The sequence below is a fragment of the Ceratotherium simum genome, chromosome 1 (assembly GCF_057802395.1).
Source record: "Ceratotherium simum simum isolate JZ-2026a chromosome 1, ASM5780239v1, whole genome shotgun sequence".
Classification (NCBI taxonomy): Eukaryota; Metazoa; Chordata; class Mammalia; order Perissodactyla; family Rhinocerotidae; genus Ceratotherium; species Ceratotherium simum.
Window position 1 is genome coordinate 61,535,611 of NC_141900.1, and position 19,059 is coordinate 61,554,669.

General features: G+C 42.4%; 1 protein-coding gene across 1 annotated transcript in view; it reads left to right on the forward strand.

Moving 5' to 3' along the window:
- CHN2 (chimerin 2) overlaps positions 1-19,059 on the forward strand; it is a 289,049-nt gene that overhangs the window by 223,938 nt on the left and 46,052 nt on the right. The window lies entirely within an intron of this gene.

Below are 19,059 nucleotides of genomic sequence, written 5' to 3' on the forward strand. Positions count from 1 at the left end.
CTCTGAATAAGTAGCTCTATATTTCAGGGATGTGGCCACTTGATACACACTGTTCATATCTGAGTTCTGGGTTTCCTGTGTCTAGTCTTTTTACTTACAGGCATATGATACCTTATTTTATTAAAGGATGAGATTCTGACACCTTTTTCCTTCTTTTTAAACTTCCTGGGCTTTTTCTCTCTCTGAACGTTAACAGCTTCTGATATTCCCAGAACTTCACAATATCTTGCTCAAATTGGCCCTTTGATTTTTAGCCGTAAGTGACTCCTTCGAAGTGTGTCATTACTGTTGCAGGTCAGAAATGGTCCAGAGGCAGCCACCTGAGGACTTCCAAACTCTCCTTAAAGAAGCACATTACAGGTTTATCTTAATTCTTTTATTAGTTTATATCTTAGCATTTATACATTCTACCATGTCTCTTCCCTGCTTAAAGTCTTCCTTCAGCAACCACTCCACCCCAAGCTTTTAGATGTAATCCAGGCTCCCCTACATATCCTGTAAGATTCTACATGATCTAATGCATGCTGCCAAACTCCTTCCCTTCTAATTTCCAGCCGTACTCATGTGATGGGCCACCCTCTAACTCACCTCCAAGTCTTTGCAAAGTCTGTTCCCTGTGCCTGGAATACTCTCCTGGACTCATTCTCACTGTCGGGCCCCTCCTTCTCATCCTTCAGGTCGCAGATGAGCCATCACTTGTTTTGGGGAGTCAGGGAAGTCTCTGTGCTCCCAGAGCACACTACACCTCCCTGACATTAGCAGTTATCATAATTACATATAATAAAATATATAATTTTATTTATATTATATTATAATACTATGTATTGCATTATATAATTTTATATTATATCATATTTATAATATATATTATTTATATTATGTGTAATATATTTTTATAATATATTTATATTTTATTCATTGCATTATATTATTTATTAAATTATAATTTTATTTATATTATATATATAAAATATGTCATTTTATATATCTAAAGATAAATATACTATATAAATATATAATGCAATTATATTATATACATATAGTTATAATTGCCTGTTAACTTCTGTTATCACCAACTTGACTGTAAACTCCTTGAGGACAGGAACCAGTCCTAGCTTCCAGCACAGGGCCGGACTAGTGATTTGTAAATCAGAAATGCTAGGTTTGATAAAGCGCTAGGTAGCACCAGTTTTTACAGTACATTTCCAATTTACAAATCACCAGTCTGGGTCCTGGAAGTTACCATTGAAACTCAGTCATAGGGGCTTCATACTGCAAGAGAGACTTGATAACTTTGCAAAGTTAAGTTTTTTCTGGTAACTTAAGCTTAGCAAAATAAACCCAGAGGGGAAAAATGAAGTGATTCCCCATTATTTCACACAGGGAAAGAAGCAGACAACTTAAAAATTATAGGAAAATTGGGAGTCTCTAAAACATTAAGTTTTATTAGAATTATATAAACCCAGTGAGTGTCTGAAAGATAGTCGATGTCAGGAAACTCAGTTTGGAGAGGTAATAATGGAAAGCAAATCTGAAGTTGTCCTTAAATCAATAGAAATGGTTAAATTTCTTGTGGTGGGGAATAAGTCAGAATCTGTCCTTTGGGCCTACAACAGGGATAAATAAACTTTATTTTCTAAATAAAGTTTTATTGGAACACAGCTACGGCCATTTGTATAGACTATGATTTCAGTATAGACAATAGCTATTTTCGTCCTACAATGGCAGAGTTGAGTAGTCCTGACAAGACAGCAACCACATGGCCAGCAAATCCTAAAATATTTACTATTCACACTTTACAGTGGCTAGTCCTGGGCCCAGGAATGAAGGAGACTACTTACATTCATTCCGAATCACTTACGGCGCTCTATGATGTGTTGAGCACAGTACCTGGCACATAGTTAACCCGAATAGACATTGGCTATGATTGACAGTAGGGTGGTTAGGCACTGATGGGCCAACACTGGGCTGCAGGTAGAGCTACAGCTTTGCCGCAAGAGGCAGGAACACAGATGTTCATGGCATGTGGAACAGTTTGGGCAAAGGCCAAGTAAAGAGAAAAGGACTATAAGTGGGTGGTAACTTAGTGTTTACTCTGCTCTAAAGAAAACGACTCTTGGGGAATGTTTACATCACTTCCTTTTCTCTACTTCCAGAGAAAATAATTGAGGGCCAAGCTCAATTTGTGGTTAGTCCGTATTTCACTCTGAGTTTCAGGGTGTGTATTCTACTTTCACTTGATGGATATCTTTAAGGCAAATAGGAAGGTTCATTTCTTCGGTTTGCCGTGCACTTGTCTGTTTACACGTAAGCCCGAATCATCAGTCCCCTCACTAAGCATCAAGTCACCCGAGAGGAAACACTGCAGGAGGGTGGAGAGAGTGAGTGGGTTGTTAAAGATGTTATGGTAGGCAGAAGAATGGCCCCAAAGATATCAGGTCCTGATTCCTGGAACCTGAAAATGTTACCTTATTTGGAAAAAGAGTCTTTGCAGATGTGATTAAATTAAGGATCTTGAGATGAAGAGATTACCCCGGATTATCCAGATGGGCCCTAAGTACCACCACAAGAATCTTTATAAGAAAGAGGAAGAAGGAAATTTTACAGATGGGCAGAGAGGAGAAGTCGATGTGAAGAAAGAGCACAGAGGGATCTGAAGATGCTGGAGTGCTGCAGCCACAAGCTGAGGAATGTCAGCAACCACCAGAAGCTGGAAAAGGCAAGGAACAGATTCTCCCCTAGAGGCTCCAAAGGGAGCACAGCCCTTGATTTCAACCCAGAGAAACTGATTTCAGACTTCTGGCCTCCGGAACCATGAGAGAATAAATTCGCGTTGTTTTAAGCCACCAAGTTTGTAGTCGTCTGTTACAGCAGCCGCAGAAAACTAATACAGATGTATTCACCAAATGAATAGTGTGTGCATTAGTTCATTACTTCATGTACCATAATAAACTAGAGAGAGGGAGAAGCAACAGCCCCACACCCCCCACTTTTTCTTTATCCATATGAGAAGGGATAGATGGTAAATAGTACAAGTTATTGAACTAGGGGTGGGTGAGCAGGGTGAGAGCCTGCTGGAGGGCGAATCAGCAGAGCAATGGTTGGAAGCATGGAAGGGAAGGAATTCACTGAAGCTCTAGATAACTGGGCACATAGTGGCTCAGCCATCTCCTCTCTCTGCTTTATTTTTCTCCATAGCACATAGCATCTATTAAATATATTCGTTCATCTGCTTAATGTCTGTGTCTCCCTCCATGAGGACATAATCTCCATAAAGGCAGAGAGTTTTGTCCATTATGTTCAATGTGTCCCCGATGCTGAGAACAGTGCCTGGACCATAATGGATACTCAGTAAATAGTTACTCAATACATGAGTGAAATCAAGGCAGGTAAGGTTCTGGGTTAATTGTAAGTTTGTAACTGTATGGGGACCCCAGATTAACACCCTGATTAAAGTGTGGTATGCAGACAGGTGTCTGTTTGAGAACCATTTGTTACCAGTCCATGGCAAGTACAAGTAGTACAAGTACAAGAAGTACAGAAGCCTTCAGAAGTACTTCTTAGTATTTTTTTTTAATCCACTGATTTAAAAAATAACATAGTTGATAAAACATTAACTTTTTTCAATGAATTTGTGTATTTTATTAATCTCAACTTATTTACCTCTTTTTAAATGGTCACATATATGAAAAAGAGACAAATAATTTGGGAGGGACTGTATTTATTCCAAATGTAGATAATTCTCCAACCACATGGAATAAGCATAAACCCCTGGGAGTCCGTAGCCTGAAGGTTCAAAGATAAGCCAACCCAAACGAGGGAACGAGGATGCAAAGGCGTTCTGTGATTGGCCCAGGGTCTTATTACCTAATTAGTGTCTGAGACAGGACCAAACCCAGGACTCACACCTTCTGAATCCCATCCCAGTACTATTTCAGTGGCATCTCTGTGGACTTCCTAGAGCAACCAGGCAACCTCGTCTCCTAGGCAACCAGGTGTGTGCTCGTAGACTTGAATCTGGCTGAAGAAAGATGCCTCCCATGAGGGCCACGCCTCCTATGGAGGACAGCAGGGCAGTTAGGACATGTCTGGGCACACGGCCAGCTTCATCAGTGTGAGGCCTTTGCTGCCCCATAGAGCTCTGTGCTTAGAAGACCCTCACTTGATATAACGCTCTGCAGTCACCTTCTTGAAATTCTTCATAATTTTTGAAAAAAGGACACACGGGTTCATTTTGCACTGGGCTCTGCAAATTATGTGGCTTGTCCTATTGGGCAAGACAATTTGGATTTAACTACATTTTATTTCTAGTTTGCTTCTGGTCTCATTCTGGAGATACAGCCTTTCTTATTGCTCCTCAGGATCTGATAGACCCTTGAGGAGGGTCTGGTCAATGAGGAGAATCGGGATGCCAAAGCTGGGACTTGGCTGAGGCAAGGGAGGGGCCTAGGGCACAAAATTTAAGGAGGTGCTCACTCTCGGGGTTGTGCAAATGCTGGGTCAGCACCTGAGAGTGAGTGCCCCTTAAACTGTGCCCTTCACTTGCTTCACCCTAGTCCCATTCTGTAGCACACCTGCAGCATACTTGCCCTACACTGGCACTACACCTGAAGTATACCTCTACTACACCTGCCCTACACCTGCCTTATACCTATACTACACCCGCCCTACACCTGCAGTAAACTATACTCTCCTGCTTTCTTTGTCTTTGGAAATGAATGTGTGCCTCTATGGCCACTGAATTTTCATCAGCTAGATCAGGTGGCACACAGAAACCTACCCTATTGACTTTTTCTTAGATTCCTCTGAAAGTGTTCTTTATTTGTTTAGTCTTTGTTGAGGGAGAAATGTATTTCCTCTTTCTCTGAAAGAATGGTCATGGTTGGCTGGTGCCTGCTCTACTGTGTAAATGTAATTCGATATAAAGCTGAATTGTCAATACCATGACATATTTTATAGGAAGAGTGAAAGAGTAGATGGCACTGGTGGTCACATTCATTGTGTGGCTGGAGAACAAAGCAGTGTGGTGTGAAGTCAGAAAACCTTGGTTCTCGTGCTGAGTCCACTGCTTATTTGCTGTGTGACCTAGGGCAATGCTTCGTGCCCTCTCAGCCTCGTTTCCTTCACCAGTAAAGGAGGGATAATAAAGCTATCTCTGTCTCATGTGATTATTGTAAGGGGATGATGAACGATACATCCTAACATGCTTTACAAATTGTAAAATGCTAGCTGGTTGTTGACACTATTATTCAATTTTTGGAAGGGAATTGTTTTGCAAGATGGGTCCATTCTGAGTCGCCACCTGTCATCCAGCAAGATTAGGGGTGAATTCCACATCACATAATATGAACTAGGCCTTGGAATAGACTTTATTGAGGAAAAGATGAAACTGCCAAAGCCAGGGTCAGCCAGAAAGAGAAAATGAAAGGCCTGCTGAGGCTACAGACTCTGCTGGATGGATTTGTGTTCCAGGGGAGGAACTGCCCGCACCCCCACTTATCTCCCTTTTCATGGGGCAAGTGTGAGAGCAGTTTTGTTAGTGGGGAGATAATGAAGCTACTCTGGCACCAGGCAGTCTGGATTTGGGTGCCAGCTGTTTACAGGAATTATCTGGGAATGCAAGCTCTCAGCACCTGGGGACCTTGGGACCCAAGAAATGTTACCCTGGAGGGAGGACACCACTTGTCCTGTGGTAAGAGGAGCTTGGCACAGCCTCTCCAGCTGTGAGAGAGAGTTAGGACCCCATCCCCATGGCTCCTCAACCAGATAATCTAGGGTGAGGACCTAGGGGCATTTGCAGACACTCCTGCTCCTTCGTCACAGGAGCACCACGACATCTGGGAAAGAGAGACCATCACGCTAACCCCAGTGTTAAAGCTGAGCTAGGTCATGTCAGCGTTTATTGGTGGTTGGTTTAGATTTTGATAGAGAGATCAGGGACTACCCAGGCTAAATGTAGATCCATCCATTAATGAACCATTTTAAGAGGATTCTATACAATTTTAAAAGATACACTTGGACGTTTTGGTCTCAAATACAATCACAGTTGATTCCTTCAACCAGCCTCGTTCCTACTTTTTCCTTGCCCACCCAAAATGCTGCCCTTTCTCGTCCTTTCCTCCTTGGCCTGAAATTCTACCCTATGGATGTTCCCCAGTAGGTGCACAGTCCAGTTGTGGCAAAAGGGTGAGGGAACCACGGAGTAGACAAATAATCATGGCACAATACTAACTTTGCACAAAATGCTCTACAAGCTTAGTAGTGGAGCAATTAATTTTATCAGAGAGAGAGTCAGGGACACCTCAAAAACGAGATTACATTTGAACTGTATCGTGAAGGATAAGTAGGGTGTTTTAGGGCAAAGAAAGGGGAGATGAGCATGCCAAGTAGAGAAACAGGGAGCAAAGATGTGGTACTTAGGATGAGATGATAACTGTGAAGTGTTGAGGACGTGTGTGGCACATAGTAGGTGCTCAATAAGTGGTAGTAGTGGTAGTGCTGGTGGGTACCAGCAGTGCTTAGGAATATGTTCAAGGAATTTCAAATACCCAATATGGCTGGAATTCAGTAAGGGAAGTTTCTGGAATGAGACTGGAGAGGTAGTTTGAGATCTTTTTGTGAAGAGCCTTGAACAGTATGCTAAGGGAGTTGGATTTTTTATTTTCGGCACATTTTAGCCAACTAATCCACCTGCTGTGTCATTCATTGACAGCCATCACCGTCTCAGGTTAGGATGCATTAACAAACAGCCCTCAGACGTCAGTGGCTTAAAGCATCAAACATTTGTCTCTTATCCATGTTTCATGCCCATCACAGTTTTTGCCCAATACTGTCCTCTTTCTTTGACTCTGATGCTTCAATCTTCTGCCCAAACGTGAGACCCATCACTACTTCCATTTCATTGGCCAAAGGAAGTCACATGGGCATGCCTAACTGCAAATGAACAGGGCAATGTGGTCCTACCATATGGTGATGGTGCATGACTGTGTACATTTGTCAGAACTCACAGAACTGTATACTTAAAATGAGTGAATTTTACCGCATGTAAATTACGTCAACAACTCTGACTTTAAAAAACACTTCAATGCATTTTTTAAACAGCCAGCTTTAAAAAATTATTAAAATCATGATCCAAACAGCCACTTAAAATATTATTTTATTTCTAAAAAGTAATTTTATGGATCCTTTTGGAAACATGATAAGCTGTGGTGTGCTGATAAATGTTTAACAATCAGAATGTTTTCTCTCTGGGAGGGGGAAGGGAATCCTGATATTTGCCTATTTCCATGGCATAAATACTCCTACCATGGCTGATTTCAGACTATCAATGGGACATCACTGCATTGAGCTAGGAAGAGATGCACACATTTTGAGCCAATTGCAGCATACCACTAAAAATATTAAAATATGCTATAATTTAATTAGGAAACCCAGAAAGGTAAAAGATGTGCCCAAAGTCACCCAGCTGGCTAGTGGCAAAACTGGAATGAAAACCCAGGTTTCCTCACTTCCTATTTAATATCTGTGTGTGGTTTTCCCCACCACTGCAAGAACTGTGAGATTGTTTTTGAATGGGTACCATTGTTCCCAGTCCACTTTCTGATATTCATCTTACAAGTATTATTTTTAAAAAGTCAAAACATTCAGCTAAACCATGCCTGTGGTGAACAAGAGGCAGGGACCAGGGGTTGGGGAGGGGTGCCAGGTGTTATTTGATAGCTGTGGAGCCAAACAATGCATTTCACCCTGGAGAGAACAGAGGATAACCTGACACCTTGTCTGAGGGCTGTGGTTCACCCCCAGTCTACATGGGAGCCAGGTTTCATGGACTTCCCTGGCTGTGTGGTGCCCCAGCCTTTCTCTGCCCACTGCCCAGTTCTCTCCACATTAAGAACAGCAACAGCAGCCATGTGCTCAAAACAAAACCACTAAGCATTTTCCCATCTCAACTGAACTTTGGGGTAGCTGAGAAGAGTCTTTGGGAGAATGAATCCGTTCCACAGGTCTCAGGGTAGAGTCAAAACCAATAATAATAATGTCTGTCATAATAATGACTATTTGGGGGCCAAGCCTGACTTGTCCCCAAATATATTTCAAACTTGTGTGACTCTCTCTGGTTGCACATTTGAAATGTCTTTTTCTTCTTTCTCAATCTAAGAAATTCTTGCTCTTCCTTCAAGGCCTATCTCAATGTCACTTCTTCTTTGAAGACTTTTCTGACCTTGATCTTGGAGTACTTCCCATTCCCCCTCTGAATTTATTTCTTCTTCTACCCTGCTCCCGGAACACTTTGCACCTACCTTTACTACAACTTATATTGTAGTGTTTTTGTCCAGATGTCTGTCTCCTCAACTAAACTGACTATTTGCTCCTTGAAGTCAAGGCCCATGTCTTACTCATCTTTAGTTTCCTGCTCCCACATAGTGCCTGCCCTAGACCATATAGACACTAAAGAGAGAAGATGGGGGAGCAAGGAATAGAGGGAGAGAGAAAGGACCGTTCTGTTCTGAGGGCAGACTCGGCGATGTTTCCCTTTGCCTCTTCATGCCCTGAGTTACCAAATGACTGTGCACCCCAGGCCAGCAAGTCTCAGCCTTACTGTGCATGAACATCACAAGGCATGTTTGTGTAAAATGTAGAGTCCTGCCTCCCCTCTCTCACCCCTATTCTGATTTTTAGGTCTGAGAGGGGGCCAGAAATCTATGTTTTTACAAGCATTCCAGGTGATTTTATATTCAGGTAGCCTGCAGGACATTTTGGGGAAGAACATGTCAAATGGTTCCAGGCAAGCAGACAACATAGGGACCAGGGGAGTCCAATGTACCTACCGTGCTGTAGAGGGCGCTCCACAGCCTAGCCTGTTTCTCCAAAATCAAGGGAGCTGGAGGATCCTAGGGGAGTCGCCCATAACACAGGCCATGGTCACACAGAAGCAACACTGGTACACCTCCTGTTCCAGAATATTTGGCAGACTTTTGGCACATTAACGGCACATCTGAACCTTTCAATTCTAGTCAGTTATTTGATTATTCTGGGCTGCGGAATAGTCACACATGGTCCTAGCACTAGCCGTGGTCTGCCTCAGGAACATGAGACGTGGTCCTGGGCTCGAAGACCTCCAGCAAAGCAGCAACCGCAGCCAGTGCCACCGTTAGAGGCTTCCTGGGCTGACCTCGGGCCTTCAGGCCGGCCGTCCTGCCCTGGCCTCAGCAATAATAGCGCAGTGTCCTCTCATCAAGTCCTGCACCCCCTTGAAGCTGCCACACGCACAGCACCAACAGCTGCCTCTGTCTTCACGGCTGAGTAGAGACAGGGTTGTCACCTCTTTGGAAAGGACCTGTTCCCAGCATTCTCAGCGCCCAAGCCCTTCTCTAAGCACTTCACGCTCCTGCACACCCCACCTGAGTGGTCTCAGACCTGAACTCTAGAAGCGATCTGACAGGTGCTCAGCAGTACATGTCACACTCATTCACATAACAAAGTAGATTTGTTTCCCAGAAGACGATCACTTTATATTCCTACTCATTAAGTTGCTATAATTATACCCACTTGGGGTATAATTGATCTTAATTTTCGTTCTGAGGTAGCTCCGGGTTACAACCGTGAGTCTCTGTCTTGGAGAACTCTCTCCCTTTATTTAGCATTTAAATAAGTATCAGGAGGGAAACACGAGAAGTAATGATGAGGAGAAACCGAATGTTGGAAGGGGCAGGTTTTGAAATGCTTGGACGTCCTGACATGGGACGCATGGTTCCAGTTCAGTATGTGGGACGTCAGCTGGGTGGCCTGGGGAGCAGGACGCCCTGAGGCTGACGAATTGTGCGACTGCCCCGGGGGACCAGCTTTTCCCTCGGTACTGGGCTTACTCTAATGCAATGCTTGCCCACGAGCTCCGTTTGTGAATAATTAGCCCGTATTTTTAAAATCGTGTGCGTTACTCCACCCAAAGCTTACAAACAAATGGTAGTAATGCTACAATTTCACTTGCCCATTCTTTTTTTTTTTTGACAATTTTACTGAGTTATAGTCATGGATCCCTTGTTAACCTTTCAGAGTCCAGGCCTCTGTTATCATATGTCAAAAAGGCAATGATACATTTTTTCATTCATGCTTAACTTCAAACTTTCCCGATGGAATGCAAATACCAGTGGTTGTTTTCAAGGCTATGATTAGGGGTGTTTGTTGTATAATTGAAGCATAAGTCTCCGTTTATTTTTAGATGGTGGAAGATTCTAGAAGTAGTCGGATATATTGGTTCTATTTGAGTCTCTAGGCTGTGAGGCAAGTTACACAACTAAACAGTTTCCTAAGGGAATGCACTGTAGCTGATGGTATAACACACACCCTCCCTACACACACATCACAAATAGACATAGGATTCTAATCTTAGCTGTCCCATCTCTATTCTCCCATGGCTGCAATATTATATAATTATCTAGATACTTGTCTCACACTCATCCCCAACCTTTAACTTCTCAAGGGCATCTGTAGTCCTAGTACCTGGAGTTGATGTTTGCTGAACATTTGGAGATGGAAAGTGGGCCTGGCTAAGCCCTCATTTTGGAAGTAAGGAAACTGAAGCCCTAATACGTCAGTTTACTTGGCCAAGATCACAGCAGTCAGGCCAAAAAAACAAGTTCATGTGTAATAAGCAGGAGACTTTTCATTCAAATCAGAATACTTATCAAATGTGCGCTATCAAAATTCCTAGTTTTCCTGAATATGAAGATGTGAAAGGATGTGCTTTTAGTGTGGCAAATACACCCAAGAAGACAAGTCTCTTTGCTTTGCTCTTCGCCTTTGCCTATCTCATCAGCGGAATCTTTTGGGTAATGATCCAAGGGTGTGACGAAATATCAGCATGCAGGAACAGACAGATGGGATGCTCAGAACACACATCTGTGAAATTCAAGCGGTTAAGAGCTCTGTTGCCTTGAATTTGACAGTGATTCTTTCACAAAAACATCTCCCCTGCTTTTGAATTAAGTTACACTAAACTAGAGAGACCGGTTTCTTGTTCCCTTTTATGTAGTCTCAGGTTTCCTCAGGCATCCTTCACTCTCCCATGGTGATGCTCCCTGCCAGGAACGTGGTGGACCGGGGCTCAGATTCTCCCCCTCTGAAAGCTCTGAAAGGCTCAAGTCCACACATTTTAATTTTTTTTTTTTTTATTCTCAAATATCTTTTCAAAGACCTGTAGGTTTTCTGGAAGAATTGTCATATTTCTTCCCTCCTGTGTTTTTATCCTTACTTCTTTTTCATGTGGCACTAATTCTCTTTCACTATACTTCCCCTCCTCTAGTTTCCCATGTAATTTAGAATTTTCTTTTTTTTTTTTCCCATTGAAAAGGAAATGCAGCCCCAGAGAAATCAGGGCGAGGTCATCCTGGATAGTCCTTCTCCCCAGCACAGATCAAACATTTCCAACTCACTTCCCCTCCAGGTTCTTCATGAGGTGAGACCTCTGTGGATCAACCGGAGAGGCCCCAATTGCCTTTCAACACAATAAAACATCTAGTTAATTGTGCAGTGGGAGAGGAAACAAAGAATTCCTTTCTGAGGTCAATCAGCCAATCCCAGTAGCTGATGCAAGCTCGCAGAACAGCCTACAGCAGCAGGACAACCATGTATACCTGCTGGCTAGGTGTGACATCAGCCTGCAGCCCAGGAGGGCTCCTTCTCACCCCTCCCTGCATGCCTAGCTCACAGACATCCAGAAAAGCAAGAACAATCCTCCAGCAAATGCACAAGTGGTGCAGGAGAAGCCTCTAGAAGCTTGTATACATCCTGCATTCCAAAGGCTTTAGATTTTACTGCTACCAGTACAAACCAAGCAGCCAATGAGGCAGCAGTAAGAGGAAGAGGCCAGGAGGAGAGGAAAGAGAGGAGGGAGAGGAGCCATCAACACAGTAGAATACAATCGGCAAATCAAATTTGCATCCACTTGTCAACATCTGCCCCCCACCTCCTCCCTCTCTGTCACTAAGGCAAATCAGGCACAGTTGCCCCTTTTCCAAACCAGCAGCTGCAATCTCACTGTGACCCTTAGTGTTCTTTTGAAGCAAATTTCCCTTAGCACATGCTCATTGGAATCACCTGGGCATCTTTTAAAACTATCGATGCTTGGCCTCTGCCCCCAGACATTGTGATTTAATTGATCCGGGGTGGCAAGCAGACATCTGGACTTTTAAAGCTCTCCAGGCAATTCTAATGTGCAACAAAGTTTGGAAACCACTGCATTATTGGCCATGTAATTCCTAGGGCCCACGCCTCACACACCCTCAGAACAGATCTTGGTGACAGGCTCCACTTCTTCTAGGGGACCCATCACTCTTTGGTAACAATAGAAATTTGGGGCAAATTCAGATCCAGCCAATATTTTTTGAGCACCTATTATGTGACATGCCCTGTGCTGGTAACTTCTTATGCTTTATCCTTGACCCAGAGGGGCATTCTTGGCAAGTGCCCACTCTAAACACAAAAAGCTGTCTTGTGACGTAAGTGTAACCGTCTGATCTTTATGATCTATGACCTCCTGCTTCCAAGATGCTCCTCAGACAGGGTGATTTACAGGAACCACTGTGTTCCCATGGGAGAGAGGATGGTTTTACAAGGCCAGAGGTCATGGGGGAGGGTGGGAAAAAACAAAGATTCGAGGGCCTCATCCCATCCACATTGAACTAAAACGTGTATACAAACTATGAAGTGGCTAATTTTTTATGAAAAGTGCAAAAATCATGTAAAGGTTAAAGATATGGGCACACAAGCCAGACTGATCTTGGTCCCAAAAGCCAGCTCTGTCCCTTGTTGGCTGTGGGGCTGAGCAAATTATTTATCCTCCTGAGCCTCAGTTTCCCCATCTCGGTGTCTACTTCGTGAGGTAATGAAGTAATGCGTGTAAAGTACAAAGCATGGTGTTGCGATGAGTGTACTCTTTTATTTATCATTATCATCGTCCTCAATATCAGAGCACACAGCTTAAGGAAGTAAATGTTGAAAATGGTCATCAGCTTCTCAGCCTTAGAACAGACATATGTGCCCTTTTAATATAATTCCTATGTTTCCTCTGCCACGCCTTGTAAGTATTTGCTAATTAGTAGCAGTGATTCTTTTAATTATGACCTTTTTTTTCAATAAAAAGAGAAATCATTCAGCTCGGTCTTTGGCCTGGCCCAGCCACATTGATGGTTTGTACCTGAGCCTTGTGTCTCCTGGGGGAGCACCAGAAATGTTGACTTTGACCAGAATTTCTTGAAAATGTTTGTCAGATGCTATTCTTATTCTCCCTTTCATATTTTCAAGTCTAAGGGTAATAATCTGAAGTTCTGGGGAGATGCTCTGTAGCTCCAAATGTCACATTTTGATCTTTTTTCAAAGTCAATAATGATTTATTTAAAATCCTCTTGGCTTCAGGACTTTTTGTTCGAGCATCGGTAATTCCGATTTTGGAGAGTTTGGAGAGTCCAAAACCTCTCCAGGTGTGGCTTCTTTGGACAGGGTCACTCCCTGACAATGCGAGGAAGCAACGGCCGCTAATGGCAGAGAGATAAAGTGGAAGAACAGTGGAAGTGGAAGGAAGGACTGGGATTCCAGAAGCTTCATTCCTTGGCTCTAACTTGCTTGGGGACCTGGGGCAAACTACTCCAGTTCTCTGGGCCTGTTTCCTCATCTGTAAGATGAGAGGGTTGCACAGACAGCTGCTTACCAGAAACGGTAATTGATCTCGTCCCACTGTGTTGATCCATCTTATAATAATGACTACTTTGTGCTGTAGAATAAATCGTTATCATTTGATTCTGTTCTCATGTAGGTGACTAGAATAAATCGTTATCATTTGATTCTGTTCTCATGTAGGTGACTAGAATAAATCGTTATCATTTGATTCTGTTCTCATGTAGGTGACTAAAACCGTACTGTTCCGGGGCCGGCCCCGTGGCTTGGTGGTTGGGTGCGCATGCTCCGCTGCTGGCGGCCCGGGTTCGGATCCCGGGTGCGCGCCGACGCCCCGCTTCTCTGGCCATGCTGGGGCCGCGTCCCACATGCAGCGGCTGGAGGGATGTGCAGCTGTGACATGCAACTATCTGCTGGGGCTTTGGGGGGAAAAAATAAATAAAATTTAAAAAACCGTACTATTCCCTCTCTATTCTTGGCCAAAGTAATAAATTGCAGGGGAAACCATATGTTTTAAGCAGCCTGTCAAGTATATATTCCCCGAGAACCTGCCTTCAGTTTACTCATTCATCTATTTGTTCATTCAGAAATAAATGTTGAGTGCTACACAGACAGGCAGTGTGCTAAAGACAGGGATACAGTGATGAGCAAGACAGACACAGCCGTGTAGAACTTATGGTCAAATAGAACCAGAAGAAAAACAATTACATAAAGAATGATTGAGCTAAGATAGACACAAAGGAAAGCTTCTGTAGAAAGTGATGGGAGGCCCAGGCGAGGTTGGAAGGATGAATAGGAGTTGGCAAGATGAACAAAGAAGAAGGATGGTGTCAAATGGGACGAAGTATATTCTGAGGAGGTCCCAGTTTACAGTCATGGCCCCAGCTTGCTGGGACTTTATGCATATACATATATTAACTCAAAATTTAAGTTATATACTGATCAGAAGAATTTATTTTCAGGCAATAAAGGTTTGTATTCTCAGGACAATGCCAAGTATGGAGATTAGTCAGGACTACAAAATAGGCCTAGAGAAAGAGGGACTTTCGGGTATGAAATACAGCAGTAATGAACAGCAAAGCCCTGCACATGTAAAACTTCCTAGGCTATAAACACTTCTCCTAGTCTATGAACTGCCTTAAGAGAGAACAAGGACTGGATCTTACTTGACTTTAGATACCCAGAGCCTAGCACAGTGCCTAACACTTAGGAGGTGTTCACTTAATGTTGGTTGGTTGGTTGGTTGATTGATTTGTTGGTTAATTGGTTGGTTGATTGGGTGGGTGGGTGGATGGATGGATGGGTGGATAGGAGGATGAAAGGAAGAATGGATCAAAAGATGAATAATTGGATCTATGGTTGGCTGGCTTATTAGCTGGCTAGATACGTGAAAGGGTAGTTAGTTGTGTGGGTGGGTGGAGGGATGGATGGATGAATGGGTGGATGGTTAGATGGGACAGAGGGGATGTAAGGTGTCTGGAGTAGTGTCTGATGCATACATATAATAAATTGTAGTTATATATTTTTGTTGTCCTACAGCATAGAAATACCTTATTTTTCATATATGCTAAAACATTTGTGTCTATAAATTACCACTCATTTAACCTATTTTAATATTGTATTTGGAACAGTGTTTTTCTCATAATGGAAAAAATATACCCATTGTTTCACATGTGTTTTTTTGTGCAGAGAAACTAAAATACAAATGCATTATGCCTGAAACCTACCACCATATGTAATTGCCTGCAACCAGGCAAACAAGCCCAAAGCAGTGATGTCCCCGAGCTTCCACCCACCTCACACATGTATGCCTTCTCCTTAGGATCTTGGCAGTTGGTTTTTGGGTTTTTGCCAGACTGCAACAGTTTTCTGGAAGAGCTCAGGGCAACAGGCAAGTGGGCAGTTTCCTGTGGATTCACGTGGTTTAAAACATGTCATTTGGGGCTAAGAGACTGTTTCTTATCCCTCAGGGGGTTTTGGAAAACAAGGTGGGTAGATGCCAGGACCTTGTGTCAGGGCCCAGAGATCTTGGAACTTCAGACTAACTGGCACCAGGGAGCTGAGAGGTCAGATGTGGAACGCTGGGATTCAGATGACACCTGGGCTCTGTCCAGTGAGACATCACAGCAGCTCTGAGGGACCTGCAAGAACCAGCATGTTGTGTCCAAGTTCTGCTGGTGTATAAACCTGGGAATGAGTGCCCATAGGTGATGCTTCCTGCCCTGCCCACTTGAAACAGATATCCTGAAGTGCACTTTAGGCCGTCAACTGTGGCCAGTCATCCTGTGCTTACTTTGCCTCAGGTTGCCTCATCCACTGGGCCTGAATGGCTCACCATGTGGAAGAGAAAGGACATGTAACAACCATCTCCACTCCCCACTATGTCACGCAGAGCCAGTTGGCAAAACTAATACTAGTCTTCTTATGTGTGCGTCCTTCAGGATACAGCAGGACCGTTAGCTAAGCTTTTTTAAAGAGTAGTTGTTATTAATAATAATCATAGCTAATCTCTATTGATCCCTTGTTGTATTTTGGGCACTGCAAACTGTGTGGTATCTGTTTTAATGCTCAGACAATCCTGGGGTTAAGTGTCAAGTATTAGTTTCCCAAACATTAGTAATGCTAGATACTCATTGGCCTTACGTGGTTACAAATAAGTTTGGAAAATGCTGATACCTCTAAACAGTAATGTAAATGGTAATTCTCCAAGAAAGGAATCTATGTAGAATTTTTCAAACTTATTTAATCATAGAACAACTGAGGGTAACTAATATTTTAAGGAACACCAGTTTGAAACCTGAGTGGATGGTATGGAAATGGGTCAGCACAAAATATACTTCATGTCCTATGAACCTAGTAACAACCTTTGGAAACAGGTATAAGTCTAAACCATCATAGCTGGATTTGGTGTGACTGTCTGAAAATGGTTACTCATAATATACCAAGGATGGCCTGGTGACTCCTGAAAATAGCTGATGGTTTGTTTGTAGAAATGTGTCATCTGCTCCACAACTCTCCAAAAAAGTCAGCTATGTTACGGGAGCAAGGAGCTCCATCTGCTGCCAGCACCCAGTCGTATCTGCAGGGGGAGGAAGTTGAGAATAAAGACTTTGAGCCCATTCAGATGTCCACAGGCTGCCCTACTGTTGGTCACCACATTCCCTAAGAGTCTGGAAGGCTCTCTCCTGAGTGTAACCTTGGAGCCCAGGACCTAAGCTACCAGGCATATTTTCATCCCAGGACCAATATGAGCTCCAATTTCTTCCTTCATCCTGTTTGTTTTTCATAAACTCACATCCTAAAATACACTCCTCTTACCTTTTTTCCTTCTGATATCATCAAAATATTTTAGGAGACAAGCCTACTTTTGCAGCATGTCCACATCTTCAGTGCAGCCTCAGATTTGCTCCACCAGGTGCCTCTGAAGAACTGCCTTTTGTGATTCAACTCCTTCCAGTTTCTGCTTAGCCCTCTGGGGATTCTGGTCAAATTAAGATGACCCTACGTTTTTTAATTGTGGCAGGTCAGAAAAGATTTTTTTTCTGTAGATCATAAAGTAAAGGTAGTCTTAGATAAACTCAGTTGGATAAACTCAGTTGTCAACACCTTCCTAAGATTAGGCCTTTGAAAGCATCACCTGCATAATCATTCAAGTTAATTTAGTCATTAAATTATATATACATACATACATATAAAATGATGCCAGGCATGGATCTGAGCAATTTACAAGTTAAACTGCACATTTAATCATTTGTGAGGTGCCTACTTTTATCCATATTTCACATTTGAGGAAATGAGGCACAAAGAAGTTAAGGAACTTGGCATTAGGTCACCCAGCTAGAAAGGGTTCGAGCAGGAATTTGAACCCAGAAAACGTAGCTCCAGAGTCTTTACTCTTTTTTTTTTTTGAGGAAGATCAGCCCTGAGCTAACATCCATGCCAATCCTCCTCTTTTTTTGCTGAGGAAGACTGGCTCTGAGCTAACATCTATTGCCAATCCTCCTCCTTTTTTTTTTTTCCCCCTTTTTCTCCCCAAAGTCCCAGTAGATAGTTGTATGTCATAGTTGCACATCCTTCTAGTTCCTGTATGTGGGACGCGGCCTCAGCATGGCTGGACAAGTGGTGCGTCGGTGCGCGCCCGGGATCCGAATCCGGGCCTCCAGTAGCGGAACGTGTGCACTAAACCGCTAAGCCACGGGGCCAGCCCCAGAGTTTTTACTCTTAACAAGGAATTCTTAGCAGGAGAAACCTTTCACCATTTTTAGAATTTAACTGCCATTTCTGTGACCAGGGGGTTTGATAAGCACACACAGCATTTTCAACTGAAATAGCACACGGCCAATTACAGTGGCTTCTTACATCAACTCGTCAGGACATGGCTGGAAACCTTTAGTTATTGATAAAAATAAAAAACAGAGCCATATTTCATTTTTATTATGAGAGTGACGTCAGAAAGATTAAATTAGAAAATTTTTGAGTTATTTAAAATGGAAGCTCCTCTATCCCAAATCGTTATTGAAATATTACAAAATCTAAATTCTCATAGCTACATTATACATGTTAAGAGGTAATTTTCTGGGTCTGAATAAATTTATTTAGAGAAAATCTGATATGCGAACATCATATTTATTCTTTATTCTTTTATCTCCTGACTCTTACAAGCAATAATATATATCATAGAAACAGTATTCTTATTTTAAAACTTTTATTTCTCTTGGCTCAAGGTCAAAATCTCTTCAGAGATTTAACCTAAATCATGTTTTTACGTGAAATAGTGTTCTTTCTTGCATTTTGGACAGATTTTAATTTATATCAAGAGGCCATAGAAATGGCATGTTTTAGGCCCCACACAGGGTGAATCCTTTCTTAATACCTGCTAGATTAAGAGTTTTCATTTCCAGTAATGTTAGTTAACCATTTGTTTTGCACATCTGAGAGTTTCTTTAAATATATTATAGCTGTGAGATCCAGACCGTAGAAGACTACTACTTTAGATTTATCTAGTTTCTAGTTATGCTTAAAACTTACCTAATTTTTCCTCTAAGATAAAGACCTCCTAGTAGAAAACAAAACTGATGCAAACTGGGAAAAAATGATTTTTTTTCCTCTGTGGCAAAATTTTCTTCTTTTCCTCATTCCAGTTATGAAGGTAAAATACTTAAAGTGATTTTGAAAGATAAAGAAAATATAGACATTGGTCTATATCCTTACAGTGATTTCCTATGCATTGGGATTTTTAAATATATTTGTAAACATAGTACATTTGTAATTTTGTATCCTGCTTTTTTCACACAGCATATACTATCGTCATGTTACTGTACACTCTTCACAATCATAATTTTTGATTGTTGCATGAGTGTCTTACTTATTTAGCTATTTCCTAATGTC